The sequence below is a fragment of the Halyomorpha halys genome, unplaced genomic scaffold (assembly GCF_000696795.3).
Source record: "Halyomorpha halys isolate HHAL.00 unplaced genomic scaffold, Hhal_1.1 Scaffold212.1, whole genome shotgun sequence".
In the NCBI taxonomy this organism is placed as follows: domain Eukaryota; kingdom Metazoa; phylum Arthropoda; class Insecta; order Hemiptera; family Pentatomidae; genus Halyomorpha; species Halyomorpha halys.
In genome coordinates this window covers 677,369-702,483 of record NW_027107855.1, presented here as the reverse complement: position 1 = coordinate 702,483, position 25,115 = coordinate 677,369, and the positions used below count along the sequence as shown (strand labels likewise).

General features: G+C 29.0%; 1 protein-coding gene across 1 annotated transcript in view; it reads left to right on the top strand.

Moving 5' to 3' along the window:
- The window catches only part of LOC106679633 (uncharacterized), a 145,150-nt gene that overhangs the window by 90,851 nt on the left and 29,184 nt on the right, over nucleotides 1-25,115 (top strand). The window lies entirely within an intron of this gene.

The window sequence follows — 25,115 nt, the reverse complement described above, 5'->3', positions numbered from 1 at the left end:
CAGATTGTAATATCTATCAATAAATAAATCTATCAAAAAAAAAAAAAGAAATCACTTCACAATTGTGATATTAATAATTTATAATATAAATATTAATATTTCTCAGCTTTCTATAACTATTCAACAGAACGATTCGAAACGAATTTCCAAGAACTTATCAGTTCAGTTCTGAAAACATTTCTTGAAAGATTCATGAATGCCATTCCTTTGAAATTGGTGTGGCTAACAAGAGAGAACGAGTGATAAGCAGTTTCGAAACCAAACATGTTTTTTGACACAGGTTTAAGTGGCAGTAAAATAAATCACCCTTTTGCTATTTGGGTTGATGTTTTATTATATTTAGACATGTAAACTAAAATTTAGTACACTTTACTGAATTAATAATAATTTAAATAATACCAGATAATCAATAAGATGACGTTCGTTTTGATTAAATCTTTAGAATTAGGAGGAGTCCTAGTTTTAAAATTTTGTAAATAATCAATATTTTAAAATTTGGAGCAGTTAATCGAATTAGAGCTCGTATACTTAATTTTGTGCTAAACTCTATAAAAACTATGAACTATCTAAGGAAACTATTATGAACTATTTCCAATTATTATTATGCACCAATGTACAATTGTTATGAAGAGGTGTACTAAGAGTTATTGAAATGTTTTAAAGAATAAAATAATGTATTATAGAAATCAATCCACCATACAGTATTCCTTACATGATAGATATATTTTTAAATTACAATGATATATAAACACCTCTACCAGGAAAATATATTACATTAATTCAAGCACGAACTATTATTTTAAGTTGAATTAAGCGAGTTTCAAGCATGGTTTTTTTACTTGAAGCCATGCTTATAAATGGTTGAATCTAGGTTCTGTCATGTTAATTCTATAATAAAAAAAATCGATAAATCACGCGAATGTGGTACTTTCGAGACAATTTAAGATTGAAACTAGCAATTTTCGAACCAAACATTGCAAATCTAATGACATCGTGTATACTCTTCTCATTGATTTATGTAAAAAAGTATGTGCGCGCGTAAGACGACTGTAATTTAGCACCATTCTTAGAGATGAAATTAATACTAATATGTATTTTTATGTCATTCACTATGAGAAGTATTCACATACTGATTTTCAAATTGAGCTGTTCTGTTGACAGATTGACAAATTCAAATTTTCAAAAAACTACTATTAATACTATTTCTGAACGTAAAATTTCAACTATTTTTTTTTACAGCTACAATTCTCTTAACCAAGCATTTAACGCTAAATTGTTATAAAATCAATATTAACAATACTTAGAATGATTTATTGGAATTGACCTGTCAATTAAAAAGCTCGTATATTAGATTAAGACTTTTAGTTATGATTTTCGTCATTCTTCATTACTTCCTAGAATTTTATTTTATTATTATTATTATTTCTAAAATCTTTGACTTTCTAACGATATAGGAATCGTCGAAATCACTAACCTTATTTTCAGATATGTATTTTAAACCTGAAACATTTTTTTTCTTGTATCTCCTTGATTCAATCCAATAGTTTCATAGCTTGTATTTTTCCATTTTTTACCAATAGTAAAAATTTAAATTGATCAATTATTTTAAACTAACATAATTAAAGGTACTTTTGAGGAAATTGTTTGAACATTCGGCATTTAAGCCCTGTATTAATTGGAACAATATTTAATATTTATCTAAAGGTTTCTCTACCTTAAATTTGGCCTTATTCCTGTCTAACAGATCCGTTACTTAGGACTACATCTCGACAAACGATTGACATGGAATCCTCATACAAGACTAAAAAGACAAGAAACTGCTCGTCGATTCCGACTATTAAAACATTTACTAGACAAACGGTCTAAATTGCCAATCCATTACTAAAGACTGATCTACAAGACTATTATAAGGCCTATCTGGACATACGGAGTTGAGCTTTGGGGCTCCACTAAACCATCAAATTCTTCTCGAATCCAATCCTTAAAGTCCAAAATCCTTCGTAAAATCCTTAATGCTCCTTACTTTGTCACGAATCAAGTCATCCAGGAGGACCTCAATGTCTCATATGTTGCCGATTTGGCCAGAACCAGATATCAATCCTATGATAAACTTCCCAACCACCCAAATCCACTTGATTCTAGCCTGGTTTTTTCTTCATTACCTAACAATCCTCCTAGGCGTCTGAAAAGAAGATGGCCTCGAGATTTCCTCCTCTAGAAATGTGATGGGAGTTCTATCAATCGGTAGGTTCTCCACATGTTTGTATCATGTCACTATGTCACGTACAGAAAATTTACTTGTTGTATATATTTTTATACAGTTTTAAATAACAATAAATAAATTATAAAAAAAAAAATTGACCTATAGAATCGACTAGAGCTAACAGAGGACCTTAAAAATAGATGAAAACATATTACACTACAAAAGTGAAAAAAAATATATATATATATTTTTTAATATCACAGCATCTTTTTCATAGAGGTAATTTTTTAAAATCTTTTTTTGGAAATTGAAACATTTTTTTTATAAACAGAATCGATAAGAGAATTAGAAATTTTTTTAGGTTCGATGGTTATAAACGTAGGCGGCCTCTAGTTTAGATTAGTATTCATTAGGTATCATTACAAAGCGCTCTATAAAAAAACAAAACAACATTTAAGTTTTTAACTTTTAAGTTCTATAATTGTATAAATCTCCCACATGTATGTATCATACCATTGTATAAATAAAAATAAATTTACTTATTGTATATATTTTTAGTTATTGTAAATATAAAAAAAAAAATTTGGAAAAAAAGTTTTTCATTACTCCACTCTTCGTCTTTAAACCGTAACTTTGGTTAAACTTAGGGTAGTAGTTACAACATTATATTTTCCGATGATTTTTAGAAAAATAATTTGGGAGTTTTATATGTGTTGATTAATTGTGTGTATGTGTGAATTTAGGTAAACAAATACTATACAATGACAATATAAAAAAAAGAAAGACAATGATTTAATTTATTTATTTTTTGTAATATCCTAGTGGGTTACCAAACAATAACCGTAAAACATCTTACATTCATTCTGCATATTAAATAAAACGAAGATGTTTCATAAGTTGTAAAGAACAATAGGTTTTGCCCATATAACAAATTTTTTTTTTATTTTAGCTAAATAAATCCGCATCATACATTAGTGTTTATTTTACATATTATTTTGTTTTCTACATGAATAATAGCACAATTATTGTATACTCTCAAATAAAATTCTAAACCTCTAATCTTTTGAGATTTGTTATGCTACATTTATTTTCTGTCTTTTTTTTTTTTAAATAAAATATTTCTTTTGTTTCAGGTAAGTTTCTTTTGATGATTCTCGTCTTGTTCAAATCACTACATAAACCAGCTCATGAAGTTTGTATGAAAACGAGTTGTAAGAAGATTAGCTGAGTAAGGTAAAACTATAGAATTTATAGATTATATTATAGAATTTTTGTTTAAAATATTTAATTGGACAATCAGAATATGCAAATCTTCTATAGTTGGTGTAAATTAAATAATAAAATAAAAGCTTTTGTTTATTACATATTTATGTATATGTAATTCAATCATTTTTTGTAGATATAATCCGGAACCGCAAATATTTTACTCTTGAGCGGGACGATCAAATTAAAAAACGCCCACTACAACAAAATTACAACTCAAACACTCCTTAAAATGTAGGTCACTACAGAAGAAGGAAACAGTGCCGAATCAAAATATATTGGTATATATATTCATGCTAAAAACTATAAATTTCAGAAATAGGGGTTATGAAAAAAAAATCTTCTAGGAATATCTAATTGCGTTTAGACTCATTCCCGATAGTAAAAAAAGAATATTCTCATCTTAAAGATAAATTGTTATGAAATTACCTACAAAGGAGAATATTAATTCTCTTTATAAACCAAAAAAAATTATAAAAATCTATCAAAGTTTCAATTTATAGTCCATAATCAATATATAAAGTACATTGTATACACACACTCACCCATAACGCTTTCGTATCAGAATAAAAAATCTCATTTTTAATCGTTTTTTTTAATGATTTTTATGGTATTTTATTCAGTAATGGTTTCACAGCATTTTCATTTCAATAGTAAAAAAAATTATAAGCGATGTTTATTGAGTAAGCAATAGAACACAATTTACTGAGAATAAGTTTACTTGGTTATTTTCCAATTTATCTTAGATCAATAAATTTTGTTTTAACTACTTGTGATTTCAACTGTGGATATCTAAAACCTCTTTTTTCAAAACTACCCCAGGGGTATACCCATGTTCAAATATCCATCTGTTGCTTCTATTTGGATTAAGACTCGTTTACTTTATTTTTTTTAAAAGTTTTCTGTAGATGAAAAATTAAAATAAATGACATAACATCAAACCACGGTCAGTTTTTGCGTTCAAGTTCATATCCACAATCGATCACAACAGTTCACAACAATCGAATTAGATCAAAAAAGATGGGTAGGTACATCGGACTATATTTGGAAAGATAACCCTGTGTACCACTAAATTAAGACTTAGCTGCCAAAATACCTCAGAGTATAAAAAAAAAAAAATGCAAACACCACAATCCTTAAAATCTTAAATACCTGAAAAATACTTTACAATTCACTCTTCATCTAATGATCGACCCAATCCACTCGTGCAATCACTTTCATCCTGCTGTAATCCCGTGGACCTGAACGCAGGTTAAAAGACAATGACCTAGGGATCTGCTTCACCAATGATAGAACACTTAAGTCATCAATTCACCACAATTTTACTTATCAAACATCGACAAATTTGCTATTGCAGTATAATAAAGTTGCTGATATAATGGGCATATAAAACTTCGATCTAATGACACAGAACTGTAACTTTATAAAGCAAGAAAATAACCAGTGTAAATGAGTTTTCCTATGTAATAGCAAATGGAAAAGGAATGAATCGCTACAGGACCAAGAACGTTCTGTACAAATATTTTAAGGATGGGTGTCAGCTTTGAACATTTTCAATAAAATTACGTATGTTAGATAGCCTAAATTAATGAAAGAAAACGAGTCTTGCCAACGAAGCCATGGAATAAAGGAGTGGAATATCCATCGAGTAGCTATCCTCTGGGAGAAAGAGCCTTGTACAGAAGTATGCGGAAGGCTGTAATAAAGGAAATTTAAAGAAACTATGTGAATAATCTATAATATTATGGATTGCACATAATTTTTATTCTTGCGTGTTTCAGTTTTTTACTCAGAATTGAAGCTTCCTGCCCTACTCAAGAATAATTCATGAGTGTACTATGAATTCATAAAACATCCAGGTTCTATAAGGGACCGTTAAAGAAAAAAATGCCTTAGAAAACTATGAATATTAATGAGTTTGTGATTCATTATGACTATTTGCTTCTGCAAAACAAAAGCGAGGAGCAGGAATCCCTAGGCTTAAATTTGAAATAAACTTTCTTTGGTTAGTTGGTTTAATATAAATACTTGGTTTAAATTGTATATTATCGTAAATAGTGCCGATAAATGACTGAAGGTTTCCAATAAGAGCACTTGTACTGGAGGACCAAACCTAATTATAACAAAAGAAAACATTTTTTTTTCTGCGTTTTTACCTCAGTTTAGTCAATAATATGTGATAACGTTATGATATAATGATATTTAGTTATAAAACTGTGGCAGTCTTGAGATTTTAATTCAAATGTTCAAAAACTCTTTTTCATTTCATTTCTGGTGCTACCTTTTCCATTTTCGCCTCTCTAACTCAATATATAATTAGGAATAAAATGTTGCCTTTACTTATAATAATATGGTTGCTTATTCCCCTTACTGTATTTGTATACGTATTGTACAAAGCAGAAAATGTTTTTCAGTTTGCGAAATATTTTAATTTAAATGCAAAATTCATGGAGTGCTGTCTCCCCCCACTCAATTTGCTGTCTCGTCACTAAATCAATTTACTCCTGTATAATGTTTTTTCTTGAATTTTAGAACGACGGAATGAAAGTTTCCCATCGAAAATATTTGTCTAAAATACTGGTTTAAAATTGTTAAGTTTTTTGGGAAGAAGGAAGAGGTGAAACGTGAGAGAGGGGGCGGGTAAAAATTAAGCTTATCCTGGGGTAAAATCTTTTAGTGGAGGAACGTAATTTTTTGTTTCTTGTTTTAGTATTAAGGATCAAGCAATAAGCGACAGCTAAATTATGGGACACCATTGCCATAATCAACAAAGATTATTCAGTATATTTCTGTATTTTTTAATTGTTGTTGAGACTCAATGAGTTTCTTATTTTATATTTAAAAAAATGATGATGATTATCTTTTAATTTTCTAGAATCTAGTCAGAAACGGAAAAAATCGTTCGATTAATTCCGTTGTTTAGGAAATAATCCAATTTGTTCGTAAAGTTTGGCCGGGAACGAAGATTAGTTGATACTTTCACTAAAGTCATCATTGAGAGAAAGACGCAGTCACTGGTATTAACCACCAAGCTCCGAAATAATGGCACTTAAATCTTGTATTGCTATCGGGTAATTTTTTATCGAAGAAAGTGACGTTATCGAATCTTTTCAATTTTACCTTCTCTATTAATTTTTTGAAAGTTTCCCTGAGTTTTTATGTAATAACATAATCCTAGTCTAGATTTTTCGGACTGAAAAGAAAACCAATCTTAATTTGACAATAATTATAAATAAATTATACAATTTATTTATGAATTTATATAAAATATTGAAATTTGTTGGACCAATGGTAATTGTTTTAGGATGATTTTTTCGTATATATTTTCTTTTTAATATTTACAATAAAACTGATTCGCCTGGTTTTCCAGTATGACCAAACCGACAATACCAGCTTTACACTTTTCAGTATTAATTCACGTTATTGAAAGTGCTGGATTACCCATATAGACAACTAACTTCTTTAGGGCTCACCCCTCTAAATTTTTTTTTGACCTTGGTAAAGCCTAAGTTGACTTAGTTATGAGCAAATTTACGCTTTAATATTGATAAAATTGTTAAATAAGTATTAATTTACTATTTTTTTTAATTAAAGCATCATTACTACTAAAAAGGCAAAAAAGATAGAGAGTATATTCTACATCATAAGCCTTCTACAGATTAACAAAAAATATAGTTACAAAATATACATTACTATTAAACAGTTCAACATAGAAAAATCTTTGGGATGTAAAATTTAAACTACGGATCAGTAAAATCAGAATAACTGCTAATGAAAGATGCACAAAAGATGGATATTTTCGAATAACAATAACTTAATCTGATTGACAATTCTGAGAAAATCAATCAAAAGACTATTCAAATGATCACAATACGCCTTTGATAAAATGACTCGATAAATGTTATGATAAGAAAAAAAAACAGTTAGGTTTAAAATTAAATCCATCAAGTTGTATACAATAAGCCACGTTTCCATCTTACCTAAGAGGCCTTCGCTTTCCGTTTCTGTGGCTCAGATGCGATTGGCACCAGAGGCCGATGAAAGGTAGCCTGAATGGAGTATGTACCATCCCCGGTGATGAATGCAGGAGAGAATGGAGTGAATTTAAACACTTATCAGGTGGCCGGAAAGGCATTGTTCTGAGTCATTCTATGACAGATATCGGTGCGGAACTCAGCGACGCCCAGATATTCAGCCATCAGCTCTTACGAATCACAACTACCAAATACCGGCGTCGCATAATTTTATTTTTCGTTATGTAAAGTATTTAAAATTATATGAACATGCAAAATTATAGTGTAAAAATGGCTTTAAATATTTTCGAATTAGATGATATAAAAACTTGTAAACGTTCTCTGCTAAACTTCGCTTCCTCGATATTGAAGGTAAGGAAAAAAAAACATTTGTGTGCTTATCCACGAAATGAAAAAAAAAATTCATCAGTATTGCAAATTTTCACACTTACTTTACGTTCACATAAGAGTGAATTTGGCACTTGAGATAAATTTATAGACGGAACAGCAAAAAAATATATAAAATTGAAAAAAAAAATAATAACACAGAACTTTAAATAAGCTAAATACCAACAACTATGTACAATAACAATAAGTAAATAAACATACGCACCATATAATAAAGAAAACATTTTAATAAGAAAATAAAAATTACATTAAAAGGAATTAAAATAATATACTGTAAAAGAAAACAGGTTGATGAAAAAGTAAAAATTATATTTTTAAATTTTCCTCATTAATTAACGATGAAACCAAAATAAAAGTATTATAAATTATTACAAAAGTTTCAGATAAGTTATCCTCCTACACAGATTTTTAACAAATTACGTTAAGATACGTAAATGAAAGGATACAAAGAGACATCACCACAGTTTTGTGTCCAACTAAATCATCATAAATCATTGTTAAGCCGTGAAATTCCTTTGCAAACAAGAATTAATTTAAACCTTAGACATTAACGGACAAATTTGATTCTGTGTTTTTTTTTTTACATAACTTTGATAGTCAATCCGATTTTCACGAAATTTTGAAGAATTTTATGGGTTGGTGTCTAGTTCGTTCTATTACGCTTTTATCTCATTTTATTATTATTAAGTGGAGAAGATAGTCGAGAGGGTGGTCAGCAGATAAACAAAAAACTATTTATTCGTGCCGACATTTCGACCTAAATTTTAAGTCTTCACCTGGGGTAAAAAACCAAAAAAAAAAAAGTTCAAGTTTAACACTGTTTTAAGTTGCAAATGTGAATGAAGAAAGGAAGAAAATTGTTTTATAAAAGGTTTAAATCTAGAGAAAAATTATTTAGTAAAAGGTTATATGGGACAAAAGCAATTAGCCTGCATTTTTAAGATTTGAAAAAGGAAATTACATCAATATGAAGGTATCCTTGAGAATGACCTGAGGGTCGAAACGTTGGAAAAGGTGTAAAGAATAAAGTTGAGAGAAAAAAAAAGGATCAAATTTGTTTTAAATTAAGAATAAAATAAACATCATTCAAAGAAACATAAAAATTAAAAGAAAATAAACTAATAAATTAGAAAATATATATAACATTTTATATATACACATCTCCTTACCTCAATAATATTATATTTCATCTTTTATTGCTATTGATCTACTACTATCTACTTCTATGATTATTAATCAACTATTTTATTTCAATTCATAGTTATGTATATTACATAATTTGTTAGTTTATTATTTCTTTTAATTTTTATGTTTTTCTGAATGATGGTTGTTATCTCTTGTTTTTAGCTCTGATGAAGAACTTAAATTTAGGTCGAAACGACGGCATGAATAAATATTTTTTTGTTTATCTGCTCACCGCACCCTCTAACAATTTTTCCGCTTATTAATCTACGGTCAACCTCTTTACTACTATTATATTGCGATTTTTTGCGTAAACTACTTGTCCTCGGTTCACCTTTATTTCTAAACTCGTCCGATTCAAACAAAATTTGGATGAATTGGGATATGGGTAAAAATTACATCCTAATGTCTGCTTATCCATGCCTAAAATATTTTTTCTTGTGAGGCATGTTTTCAAAACGTAAAATGCGTCTTGTACGGCTCCTTCTGTAGATTTATTTTTAAACGACAAATAGAAATTATTGAAATAATAAAATTTATTTAGGCTCCCGAGAGCAATAAATGGATCCTATTCAAATACACTGTATACATATATATTTGTTTGTTTTAATTGCGGGTATTGTGATTATTTTTAAATAACAACTTAATGACTAAGAAAAAAAAATTGATTCTTAAACCTTAAAATATAGGTAATTTTGTACCCACTTACCCCTCTATATGGTAAGGAGCTTATACTGACCTAAACATCTAACAGACGTCTTAAAAGTATATATTAGCGTCAATAAAATTTTTAATATAGTTATTGTCATCAAAACCTGATACCTGAATCAGGGAATTCTTCAGGTTGTATATTTCTTTTTTGTGTGTGTGTGTTTTTGTAAGGAAATGACAGAGAAAATTTATGATAACAGAAACCTAGGGTTCGCATACTGTTGAAAATATAAACATGGAAAGTAGTTATGAAGTTTTGTAGGTAAGAATACAATCTTTAATTGTCAGCTGAATAATTAATTTTAATATTTATAAGAATGTTTGTTCCATAATTTAACAAAAATCACACTGTATAAATATACGAGAAAATAGAAAGGCTTAAAACTTTGATATTCTTAGTCTAATTATAGATAAACCTAACAGCGAACAGTTTGAATTATAGAGGTATAAATGTCATAAACGATATTTATGTATTAACATTTCGATAGTTACCCTTATATTATATTTTAATTGACTAAAAAAAATAATTATAGTCTACTTACAGTAAGTGAACAAATTTAAAATTATTTCTCAAACTTTACTTTCCAAAAAAGGGTAGCGTACCACAACTTTATAAAAATATACTATATTTAGAATATTATACTATGGTAAAATTAAATTTTACATAAAACAAAGCCAGAATTTCACAATCGTAATAATCATTTAATATTAAATTGTTTTAATTTAATTTATTAAGTTACAGATCAGTATAATTTTTATCATAAGTAAAGTAAAATTTGTAGCTTTAAGCAAGGTAAAGCAGTAAAATGTTCAATATTTTTTACATGTTTTATATCCTACGCTTTAAAAAATAGTGTTTAAACAAATTTGTTACAAATTAAACAAAATAGTTGTTTCTTACTATAAAAGGAGAATATGACAATGATTTTTTTTTTTATTGATTAAGAATAATGGATGAAATGTCACCAAACATATTATATGACGATTCTACTTATTTAATTTAACCAATAAACATTCAGTCTCGTGAAACATAATTTTTTACTTTAATTATATTATTTCAATTTCTTGAGACAAGATAATTATTTATTAAATAAACCAAAACTTGTATCCTTTTTTGTCTTAAAACTTGTGTTAAGACAAAAAAGGATGCAAGTTTTGATTTATTTAATAAATAATTATTTAATCATGTTCGAGATTTTTTATAAAAAGAACTTTTATTATATTTATTGTATTTAGTCGATTTGCTCATTTTCATTATAAGGATTATAATATAAGATCAAGGTACTTATTTATTAAAATAATTAAATTGTTATTATGCATTCATAACTATTATGGGGTATTTAGATAAAAAATGAGAAAAAGGAACAGAAAGAAAAAACAAATTTATAATTTTTAATTGTTCAGGAGGCAATCACATTCAAGAAAACTTTTATGATTTTATTATTTAAAAAAATTATTAAAACAATGTACAACGAAAGAAATTAGCAGAATCCAATTTCCTTTCTTTTCTTTTTTACTGCCCCGTTATGTTTTTCTATTTGCTACAGATACGAATACCTCCCCAGAACTATCCGAAATAATGATAGGCTACCTGCAGAAAATTACTTATTAGTCCTAACCATCCTTGATTATCTTGGAAGCCCAGTTGCAGGGTACAATACGCCCCGGTACTGAAACTCGAATGATATACAAGTAGTGTACTTGCAGGAAAGGGAGAGGGGGGACTCAAATCACATAACAGACTAGTTGGAATAGACTGCTTCAGATTTTTGTAACTTCGATAAGCTATAAAAAAATAATTAAAAATTAAGTGCAATTACGCATTATGTGTCATAAAATCAGTTAAACTACTGACTGTTTTTTAAATAGTAATTTTTCTCTGTTCTTACTGGATAGTAGATAATTTTAATTTTGCATTAATTGCCAGCATTTAAAGGATCAAATGAAATAGTGCCAGAATATCAAATAGTGCATTTATCTATTTAACCTCTCACGATTATTGGAATCTCGCTCATAAAACCTTATGCTCATTATTTGAATTGCCGTAATAAAATTTCTTCTTATATACACTTGTTGGATTTCTGAATAGCACCCTAGAAAGCATAATCGAGAGAGTTGAAAGTTAAGTCCTTATGATATCTAAAGCGACCTAGTATGTGTTCTAACAAGAATGTTGGTGAAAGAGGAACACGGAATTCCTTTTTAAATGAAAATTATAAGTAAGTAAAATATTTCTTCAATGATAATGATAATTAATTTTAATTATAAAATTACAATTATCAAAAACAAAACAAAAAACAACAGCGGTAATAGAAATCTGTCTTCCGGAGTTTGATTCTAAGCAATGATAATTATTCAACAAACAATTAAACATAAGAGTGAATTTGGCACTTAAGATAAATTTATACACAGAACAGCAAAAAAATATAGAAAATTAAGAAAAAAAAAAAATAATAACACTGAACTTTAAAAGCTAAATACCAACAAATATATACAATAACAATAAGTAAATAAAGATTATAGGCACCATATAATAAAGAAAATATTTTAATAAGAAGATAAAAATTATATTAAAAGGAATTAAAATAATATACAGTAAAAGAAAACAGGTTGATGAGAAAGTAAAAATTATATTTTTAAATTTTCCTCATTAATTAATGATTAAACCAAAATAAAAGTATTACAAAAGTTTTAGATAAGTTATCCTCCTACACAGATTTTAAACAAATTACGTTAAGATACGTACATGAAAGGATACGAAGAGACATCACCACAGTTTTGTATCCAACTAAATCATCATAAATCATTGTTAAGTCGTGAAATACCTTTGCAAACAAGAATTAATTTAAATCTTCCAACTCATAGTCCAGGAGTTTTTAAAGTAATACATTACAGCCTAGTATTAAATACAATTAAATAAATAATGGGTTTTACTCTCCTTCTTAATCCGTACCTCAATCGCTCGTTGTTTAAAGTTATTTTTCTTTTAATCTAATCCATGTATCTCTATCCTCCACCAACGTTATTTAAGAAATCAACTTGCATCAGCCTCAATCTAACGTTGGTTGTTTTTTTCCTACCTTTACGTATTTTCTTTTTTTTTATTATTATAATTCTTATTTTTTAATTTACTATAAGTAGAGGTAAAGCACCATTTGAACAATATGACATGAATATTTGAAGACGAAGATTATCCCTCAGAACCTATTTTTGGACTTAATGATAGTTTTTTTTTTACTCAAGGTAGTAAACGTTGGACGTGGTTGTTGGGACCATGTCGTGAGTGTTTTCGTGCGACCTCGAAGTTTTTTAAAAACATTTTGGAGTAATTCCTTTTTGTGTTTGTCTGCAAATGTTTATTTTTAGAGTTTTGTTATTAGGCATGTGACCTAGATTTTTATTATTTTCTGAATTATTTGTTACTTATCTTTTCAGCACTTTCGTATGTATCTTAAGTCCATGTCCTAACTAGTCAAACTAAGTGTACACCATCTGCTGTTTCTTCCCGGATCCAAAAGTATTAGGTTATCTGTGTCGAGATTGGCTTCGACGGTTTTCTTTATTCCTTATTTGGTCTCCCCTTGTTTTCTCTTCTGTTTCTCAGGAATCTCATTGCCGCATTTCAATGTAAACTCTCGTTGGCTTTAATTGTACGGTGACCTTAAATCTCGTGTTCGTCAACACTTATTACCAATTAACTCATATTCCATATAAATAGTAAATGACCATATTAAGTGATAGATTAATGAATGTTAAAAGTAGGTTATTTTGCACCATAGGACTTTTTGAACCACTTAAAAATGTTCGAAATTTATGACCGCTTGCTAACATATGAAAGTCTTATGTTACATACAAAAAGTTGCTTTTTACACTTTGCCATATCTGTGTTTAATTTTTTTTAAAATAAAAAATTGCCGCAAAGTGTTTTGTAATATAGGGAGACTCGACACCACTTTTTAAAATTTATTATTAACATCTGGAAATCAATAGTTGTTCCATTTAAGATTGATATCATTGGTAAAAATAACCACTAAAGACATAAAATAGTAAAATAAAAATGAATTTTTTCATGTGAAAATTTTATAAATATGTCCCTTGTTTCTTCTTTTCAAATTTAAATTTCTCCTAGAAATAAAAGTAAAATAAAATGAAAAAGAGAAAAAAATACTATTGTTACTAATGTAAAAAATTAAAAAATCTGACAATGAACAAAAAACTAAGGGTTTATTTTGAAGAGAAGGGCCAATCGGTTCTTACCGTTTACTCCGAAGGGGGCTGAGTTCGGCCTCGGCCACCGTGAAAATTTTATATAATTATGATTTATATAATTTTTATTAATTAATTAATTATGATTTATATATAATAATTTATATAATAATTTATAACATTATCTTTATATTATGCTTTTGTTGTGTAAATTATAATGATCTAATTAATTATAAGGTTTTTCCCATATTTGCATCTTGATCAAAGACATAATTTGAACTAAGAATAATATAATTATCTTTTATTTATTCGACAATAAACGACATGTTTTTTTAACGAAAAATAACGGACAGAGATGGAAAAATACAAGAAAACCTTTATTTTTCATTTAAACTTAGTAACTACTAAGTAGGTATTTCTAAGTATTTAGGCAGGTTCATATATTTTGCGTCCAGTCCTTTCGCGCCTTTTACTACTACTGATGTGTAAGGATACTCAGCAGCACGAAACTTTTCACGTCATTGGAGCAATTCTATACTTTAAGGAGCTCGATAAACCTCTTCACAGATATTTACCAGTTTTTCTTCTGACACACGTTCCAGTGTTTAAATTTAATGTTTAAGGATAATTATGTATACTGATAGAATTAATGTATAACCACACAATAATTTAATAGACCCTTTGGAATGGACTAGCGTTTAAAAGAAAATAGACAATTAGATTTTATCATTAGGGATGTCAAAACACTTCAAAGATAATTACAGCAAATAAAAACTAAACATCCATTTTTCACGGAATTTTTTCATTATTGCTCTCTAATTACTAATAATGGACCTATTCTGTTTTATTACTACCTGGCAAGAATAATAAAAAAAGATAATTGTTAAAATATATTAATGAATAAATATATTAGCAACTTGTAATAATGATAATAGTCCTAAGATTGGAAATAATATATAAAATACCTGAGATAATACTCTCAAAGTAAATATCTCTCCTTATAAAATTTTCCGGAGTTTCAAATTAATATAATACCGTGGCTAATGCTTAAAAAAATATTCAGTGGATAAGAAAAAAATTTCATCCCTAAAAACTTTAATTGGAAATATTTATCTCTTCAACGTACAGGTGAAAAGTAGTCACATCTTTTGTATAATTCTTTGATCGAAAGGTGTTTGAAAGCTTGAAGTTCTTTCTCTTTATTCCCGCTTCAAGATATTAAAATATAAAAGACAGAAATACAAGCCAATTTGTAATATCAATACTTTTTCTGATTCTTTGTTCCCTGTTCTTTCTTAATGAATTATTTCCTCATTCCTTAAGTCTTTAGCTACCTTTGGATGCCAATATTAATGTGGTCAGATAAAGAACTTTTTTTTTTAACTCAACTTAGATCAAAATCTCTGATAATTTCCAAGAGAACAATACAAGGTCACTTTTTTCACAATAATATCGTGACCATATGTGTGATTAAATGTGAATTAGTTGAATAATGGTGATTGTATGCTCTAACAATTAGAGTTTCGATTGTTTGTTTTTTTCTTGTTAATATATGCTACATAGTACTGTACGAAACTTATCAAAGTAGTGTAATGACCTCCAATGTCCTTTATTTATTATTATTATGTTATGTTATTATAATCGTTATAATATGCCCTTATATAACCAATTAAAACTTTGCGGTATTGGGTCACCTCTGGCAGGACAAAACTTTTTTTCCAAAAACTACAATCACAGATAGCGGACAAAAAGTCATTCAAATCGCTGCTTTGCTGAAATTATAGCACGTCTGATATAATGCTAAATTTACAGATGAAGCATATACATTTATTTAAATATTGGTGACAAACTTTATTTTTTGTATATTAGATATCTGTGTCTCTTAAAACTTTTTTTTTCTGACCTCCTTTATTAAAAATGTAACTGATGTTTTTGAACCTTTGTCATATGGCAGTCTCTTAAAACTGAATTTATTAAATAATGTATTGTGCCAGTACTCGGTACATTTTAGGGATGTGCCTATTATAAGAAAAAACATCATCGAATTAGAATAGTCATATTTTCATTGTAAATTACACAATGATTAAAGCAAATTCGAAAAAGAAAACAGAACTTACAATAAAAAATATTAAATGAGCATGAAAATTTGCAATGATAAATGTGAAAAAGGTCTTAAATAAGTAGAATACAAAAAACATAAAAATTGAGAGGCTATTGTAGAATGAATAGTAAGAGCTTGGAATATAATTGTTATTTATTAAATAAAGATTTTTTTTTTTAACCAATGAACGTTTTTTTGAGAATATGCATCTTAAGTTAATTTTTTTTTTTTTATGGAATTGATGTTGTGAGATTTATATATTGCGTACAGATAAAGATTTATCGTACATTGATTTTTTTTAAATTATCGCAGTAGAAAATAAAATAAATTCTCTCATTCGTTGCATATACCATGTTTTCGAAGGATCTTATCACAGAACTACCAATCTAATTTACTCTTCGCCTTCCTGACATACATAGCGAATTATGTCTGTTGATTTCAACTCGAAAATTGTTAAATTCAAAAAAAGTCCAAGTCCAAATAGGTCACTGTTTCGAAATAAAAATGTTCCTAACTTGTCGCAAAATAAAATGTTTCACTATTCAAGAAAAAACAATGAAACAACTAACATTATGCCATTATTCAAGAAAGATTGAGTAGAGCACCGATCAATTACCGCTGGACAATGATTATGTGCCGCACTCTATGATGGAACTACACAATCTTGGGAATATATTAAGCAATAAATATTAAAAACACGTTTTTTTTAGTTGTGCCACTATTAAAGCAAAGTAGCGAGATGTCTTGCAAGGTGCAGAAAATGAAGATAAAATAGATTTTAAGATACCGCTATCGCATATTGATTTATTTTAATTTTTCGTTTTTCTAATATATTAGGGTTCCTTTATAAGTAATGTTGATATAGATGCTGTCGATTATAACACAACTATTGTTTATATTGAATAATAATAATTGTTATATATTGAAAAATAATTTGTTGTTTAATCTATTGTTTATATTGAATAGTATTTTTTTTTGCCGATCCTTCTAAAATAGAAAAAACAATTAATTAGTGAATGCTTTATTATATGAATATTTTCAGGTTACACTACAGCTAACCTTAAAATACCAAAGGTAGTAAAAGGTAATACCCAATACGATTTATTCCTGTTTCTATAATAAATCATTCACTAATTAATTGTTTTTTCTGTTTTAGAGGGATCGGAAAAACAAAAAAAATTGAATAATAATATATTTTTAATTATTGATCTAACGACTCTTATTAAGGAATTCTAAATTTCAAAATTCAAAAACGTTAAAATAAATCGATGCGCGATTGCGCAATATTTATATCGTTAAATTTTTGTGCTCGGTTAATTTTTTTTTTTCTAGATCAAGACAGTTGCTTGTGGGTTTTTTAAGGGTATTGTTAATTTTCTAACCTTCTCCAGTTCTTCGGCGAACCTAACTCTGGGATTTCTAACAAAAGGACTACTTTGTTTGTGAATTTCAATAGTACATCTGACATTCATATTATTTTGTTGATCTGACGCGTCCTGAAGGCGAAAACTTGTGACAGTTATTTTGTCGATTCTTGACGATTTTCACTTTCAGGACGCGTAAGAACAAAGAGGTGCCACGAATACGCCTTAAATCTGAGTTACTATCAGATTAATACTATGTATGCTTAAACAACCGCATCCCATTCAAAAATGAACTATGCCTCAAAAGATAGACCACGTACTCAATTCAGACTCGGCAAAAATCAAATAAAAATATATAGAGACTATTAGGGTGAACATGTTTATTGGGACACTCAGAATTTCGTCCATGATGGCTTACCAGATCCATCTTCAGATGAACATGATTTCTAAAGTTATCGTTCAACATCTCGAAACTACGAGACCATTCGTACTGGGCATGGGCCAGCCAGGGTCGTAGTAGACAGACAGCGGAGTATTATTATTGTTAATATGAACAGAGGAGGTTGGTGGGGGGAGATCGGAATGCAGTCGGGAATGCAGGGTAGGGGCCACGACTGGTCGACCGGCCCCCTGCTATTGGTAAACACGTCCCAGGGTAAACATTACACCTCATTGTATTCGATCCACCTTCGAGGTGCTATATGACACAAGAAAATAAACATAGCTAAAATCAAGATAAAACGAAATCACTACCATCAAAATTTGTTTGTTGATACTGCTCACGTCGTCGGGTATCCTTGTTTTTGTCGGGAAAAAAATGATAGCGATAACACAAGCACACCAATTTGTAATCTTATCTCACCCTAGTTTATTACACGGTTACAACTACGAAAAAGAAAAAAAAAATGTCAAAAAATCGTCTTAGGTTTTTCTTTACCATCAACATTACAATTTCAAGATATGTTTTAATCTATTACTATTACACAATTAAACTGTTTTGATTCGAGTAAAAAATAAAAAACTTGATCTTGTGTTATTTTTAGCGAGTAAAAGCTCTATGTTTCATTACATTCACCTTTTTTAACGAGGATAGACTATTCGTTAGAACTCAACGGCAGGAATCGCATTCCAGAGCAATAAAGCTATTGGAGGTCGACTATAAAATCGCTATTAATGAAGCGTAAACATTACTTAAGAAATATTATACTTTCAAAGAATAATATTTACAGACCAACCTATATCACTAAAGCCATTTAAACCAATCAAACCACTGTCCAGGTTTATATTCTATGTGGGCGATATTCCTAAATCTGGGTGTTTTGAATGTTGCAATTCTATTAAATGAAATATGGCTGGTCCCTTGTTTTTTTTTATTTTCACTAAAATCTTTTCTGGGCATATTCACTGGACCATATTCGCTAAATTCGTTTTCTTGTCATTAAGAACATATAACGAAAAGCAAATAAAGTTTTTCTTTTCTCCCATATCCTAGAAAATGATACTGGAATTGAATCAATCCGAAACCAAAAATTAAAACAAATACTTTCACAAACACTATAATGCAATACATAATGTACTACAAAAGATATAGTTATGTGGGAGAGAGAAGGCTGGAATATTATATTACTTGGGGAATGTGAGGGTGATAAGAACGAATCCGGGTTTTGGTATAAAATCATGTTCCTTTGTAATGCTTCTGATTTATTCGTCAATTATTAAAATCTTGTTGAGACGTAAAAGAATTGGGATTTCGGCTTCAATAGGTGATAACCCAGTTTGTCTAGAGAAAAAAAACCTCGTTCATATTTATTATATTAGTATATATATATATATTATTAGTAGGCCATTCGTTTGAAAGGGAGGAAATAATAACGAATTTAGATAAACACTTAAAGAGTTTTCAAGTTTTATGTCTCCACTTGCTGGAAAAAAACATGTTTAAGATTCTGGCGCGATATTTAAACTATGACAGATTCTAATACAGGGGTAAAATGTTTTGGATAAAAAGCGATCTAATGCAATAGAGAATTATCTTTTCCTTCCATTAATGAAAACTAGTACAAATACCATCTCGCAAAATCTAGCCTAGCTTTGTCCATTTTGCTCACATTTACTGTCAAAGGAAAATAAAAAAAAACAATGCAAGATTTCGGCCGGGGCAAATAAGTGATAATAATAAGGATTTATAATGATTTAAAATAATTATGATGATTTACATGACAATTATAAGGCCTATCTGTACATACGGCTTTGGGGCTCCACTAAACCTTCGAATTCCTCTCGTATTCAATCCTTATAATCCAAAATCCTTCGTAAAATCCTAAATGTTCCCTACTTTGTCATAAATGAAATCATCCACAAAGACCTTAATGTTCCATTTGTAACCGATCTAGCCCGAACCAGATATCAATCCTTCCATTACAAACTCCCTAAATCAAACTCATTAGTTTATAATCTTGCTTCCTCTTGTATTCCGGACAATCCTCCGAGGCGTCTGAAAAGAAGATGGCCTCGAGACCATATATTGTAAAAATGTCATTAGAGTGCTATCATTGGGTAGTTTCTCTACATGCTTGTACCATACCATTATGATTTCCTCAAATTTACTTGATGTACAGTTGTAAATATCAATAAATAAATTTAAAAAAAAATTATGATAAAGGAATATCTGATTAAAAGATGAATGATGTATTTGTTAATGGCGTGTTTTATGTTTTAAAAATGTATCCTTTGAAATCAAATTCATTTAAACAGCACTCAATGACGTCCTACTCAAAATCCCCATTTTTGGAAGAACCCCTCTTAAATGATTTCCGAAATAAATATGTTTATTAACTAGATTTGATTGAATTTCAAGGCTTGAAAAGTTGTTTATTCGATTTGAGGCAGCAGCGTAGGTCGTAATAAGGCCATGGGGGAGGCCAATCACGTTGTAATCAGGCCTTTTCTAATTCCGATCTCAATACTCTCCTTCTCAGTACGAACGCCATTGTTACGCCTAAGGAATCTCTGTTATTACTAATTCTGTATTATTAAAATTCAAGGGAAAAGGTGTATTATTACCAGGAGTGGGTTTATTAAATCCAGGAGTAATTATATTCCAGATATTGTTTTAGTTGTACTTCATGTAAGATAAGCGGGGTAGCCCAGTGGGTAAGGTGCTTTGCTACCACTAGATCCAGTTTCGAATCTGGCTATGATAGATAATTATTTAGTCTGATACTGTTCCAGTGAGTCTATCCTGTGGGTTCGAGGAGCCCTCTCTCCCATCCACCTAGCTTCTATAAAGTTTCTACCCTTCATTGGGGAAAAATCTGGCGGTCAAGCAAGATAATGAATAAATAACCTGCTCTCACAACAATTGTTCCAGAAACAACACATCCTTACAAAGCACTTAACCTCTTAAATTTTATTTTTTATTTTACATATATTATATTATTTTATTTACTTGTATGAAGGTGAATTTTCAAAAACATCGTTTTCTAAAAATTCAAATCTCATCTTTGAATTTAATTTATTATTCATGTCATATTCTTTTTTTATCAGGTCCCGACTCGATTTTTTTTCTGTTGTTCAGTTTTTGTTTTTTAAGGAAAAAGCATTAGGTCCATGATGTCACTAGAATATATTATTTATTTTATTAAAGTCTTGTAAAAGGGTACATTAAAACCCTAAATATTTTTCATTTTTTTCCTGTGAAAATAGGTAATGCTCAGTCACTTCATGGCCAAACTTATTTGATAACACCCGGTAATAATTTCTTGAAAACGTTAGATTGTTTATAAGTTACGATTCCATATTTTCATTCTGGAAATTGAGGTCCAATTGATGATTTTATTTTTGAGTCACATAAGGCTATTTCATAAAGTGCATAATTTTGAATTATTTAGTTTCAATTGCAAAAGTTGCGCTAATTTCGCTTGAAGCCCGAAATATTGTTCTAGTTTCTACAAAAGCAAACTTTATAAGTTACAAATGAAGGTTTTATTTTTTTTTTTTCATAACCAGTATAATTGCATTACGAACCGGTTGATTATTTTTTTTTAATTTAATTAAAAATTAAAAGTTGTAAGTCAACGCGAATCATTTGTTCAATAAATTAATATGGATGAAATGCTTTTGACGGCTATCCGTAAACATACAGACCAATGTTACATATTAGTGTTTAGATTTGGTGAAAAGCTATTTGATGATGGTTCATAAATTATGTTTAAATAAGTAAAGTTTTTCATGAAAATATTTTTAATCTAAAAAATAATTTTTTTTGTGAATTTCAAGACCTATCTCTTCAACGTGACCTTCAGTTTACGAGCTCGACCTTTGGATAATAGTGGTAACTATGAGGCGCTCTGTGAGAATGACTATGATAAATGACAATGCGTTCTCGTCTCGAATGCCGTTAGAAAGAAAATTAAGCTCCAGCGATCAGATTACTCCTAGCCTAGGTAGCTTTCTAATAAATCGATAGGTGACTCTATATCCGATTACAGCCAAGTCAGGTTTGTGTAAGATCTCTTCGCTACATGACCTACGCTGTGTGAGGCAAAGCAAAAATAAACGATAATAATCGATATTAGTATCTAGCAGTAAATGCTTTTATTCATATTTATTTGCGCTATTATTTTTTATAAATTCTGAGAATAGAAAGAACAATTCAAGGCGATGGGAAAACTTGACATTTGTTTCTACTAATTTTATTCAAAACCGTGAGAAGAAAAATAAAAGCGAACCGCGCAAGAATTAAAACATTTAGATTTTTGCCAGCTTTGTAAAATAAAGACATAAAATCATATTTTGTGGTGCTTTTAATTCATTTCATATCAGTGGTTCCCAAACTTTTTTGTCCTACTGTCCACTTTCCAGGAAAAATATTACTGAGCGCCCCTGAAAGTCAATTTTTTAAAAAAATTTATAACAATTAAAAGGAAATATATATGTATTAATGTTTCTACTTTTTTCGTAAAATATAGCAAAGAAAGGTGTAAATTAGAAACATTGCAATTGAAGATTATGAAACTATTTATTGAACTCAGAATAGAATGTAATACTAAAAAAAGTTTTAAAACATTCGAAATCTTCTTAATGAGAAGGATGAACCTAATATTTTTGACCGTGACAACTAGTTATTCATCGCCCCCCCCCCCCAAATGGACATAGGTGCATCATAGGGCAATCACCGCCCCCCTGAATCGCTGCAGCGCTCACCAGGGGGCGAAAGCACTGGTTTATATCAAAGATAAAATTTAAAAAACCTGAGCCAAATTAGTAAAATCCATAATATTAAATTAATACTATTAGAAATAAGGGTTGCGGTCAAAAAGAACAAAAATATTTTTTAAGTATTTAGTATATGCCACCGTTTCGACCCACAATTTAGGTCTTCGTTAGGCTTTTGCGAGAGGAAAGAATTGTTTGCTACAAAATAGTTGAAAACTATTTTTGTTGTTCCTAACCGCAGCCATCTTCTTAACCACCTCCTTCTAATTAACATAAGGTCAATCATCTATACATATAATAAATAAAGATTATATATTATTGTGCACGAGACAATTCAACAAAAAATAACTAAGCTCACCCTAAAAGATTTAGTCCACGATTGTTGAATTAAGGAAATCAGAAAAATTGAATATATTGTTCATCATTATTTGTAAAATAAAAATAAATTTTATTTTTCAAGAGATCCTTTAAAATCACTACAATAGGTAATATTTCGGTTTGATTCATGTAAATAATAAGATCTTTTAATATTATTTTAGAATGGAAAAATATTTTATTGTAAAATCAGGCATAGGTGAATATAGATTGTACACGCGTGGGTATGAATGCATATATAATTTTTTTCAATCAATTTTGTTTATCATAATAGAAATTGATGAAAAGTTCACTGTTTCGGCCGTAGTGTTAATATGGAACGCACTCTCACTCAACCGAAATTACTATAATTATAGATCGTCAAAGAAGTAGAACTCAAGATAACGCCCACTTGGTTCACCCAAATATGTTGTAGGATGTGATATCGAGCCAATGGAATTCGCTTTTCAGAGGTAAAGCATTATTCAGTCCATTCATACAGCTAACTGTTTCCGTAAAACAAATCCAAAAATATTATGAAAAGGCTTATACATATAATCGATCGATTAATCTTTTAATAGATAGGATCATGTGTAAAATTAATACAGACTTAAATAATTTAACCGTAAAATTTAACTTCATGATGTTAGCAAAATTTAAATGTATAAAGTCTAAACGGTATATAAAACGAGTAAGTTAAAGTAAAAAGGGCCAATTAGATAAATATAAAAATCTCTTATTGCTAAGGCATCACAAAACTTTCATCTACGAACAAATAAAAAAATTAAAAGGAAGATGATCCGAATGCGATCATAGAAAACTCAAATATAAGTAAAACTAACATATAGTACACAAATATTATGAGTCAATGTTTCGCCCCACGTTGCAGGGGTTCATCAGAGCTAAAAATAGATACAAACATTTAAATTATGAAAAAAAAAAAATTAAAATTAAAAGGATGTAAAGTTTTTTCTTCTTTACTTTATATTCATATGTTACTTCCAACTTAAATTAATTATATATTAATAATGTTTCTATTATATAATTTACACCTCTGTACCTCTATTCATTTCATATGTTCTCTTTTCTTCATCATATGATATTTATTGTACCCATTCGTTTAACTTTATTTCTTGTGTGTGTTTATAAATATATTTTTCTTATATATAATCCCCCCTATTATATATATTATAATTTAATATTTGGCTATTTTTAATATTTTCATTAATCTCTGTCAATCCCTTACTACTTCTCAATTACATCATGTCAATTGTTCACTTTCGCACTGACCACTAGTCTGAAAGGTACGTTTCCTATCTTGTTCATTATCTTCCTCTATTTCTGATTTTACTCTTATTCCCCTTTTTCCATCTTTTGTGTGTACTGTATTTTATATTTCTTATTTTTTTATCTGTTGTTATTTCCGTTTTAATTAATTGTCTAAAACGTTTTATTATCCTTATTTAATTTTTACATTTCTGTACATCCTTTTGATTTTTAATTTACTTTGTTTATTTATGTTTATATTACTTAAGATATAAGTATGTTTGCACTCTTTTTAGCCCTAATAAAGCCCTGCAACGTGGGGCGAAACTTTGGCTCTTAATATATAGTTTCACGACTGTTTAAGTTTTTCTTTCACCTCACCCAAACGAAAAAAATTTTGCTATAAAAATTTATATTTAAGAAAATTGAAAAATCGATTTTATGAAGTGGCATTTCCGGTCGGGTGATTTTAGGGGAAAGTTGTTGTAGTGTTCACGTACCTATACCGGCCTAATATTGTTCATTTATGTTTACATCATTTAACTGTTTGTATTTTTTTTAGCGCTAACTAAGCTCTGCAAGGTGGGGGCAAACGTTGATATCAGTTCCGTACTTTTTGTTTTGAACTAGGCTGTTCACACACAGACCATTTTATGAGACTTGGTTATTTGGAATAAAGGGACCTCAAAACGTGTATTTCCGTTGAAAACTGGAATTCGATATTATGTAGCAATATTTTCTCATACTATGTATTCCATTTATAGGTAAGTGAAAATAATATATATTCCTTATATAGATAAGTGAATATAATATTATATATAACTTGG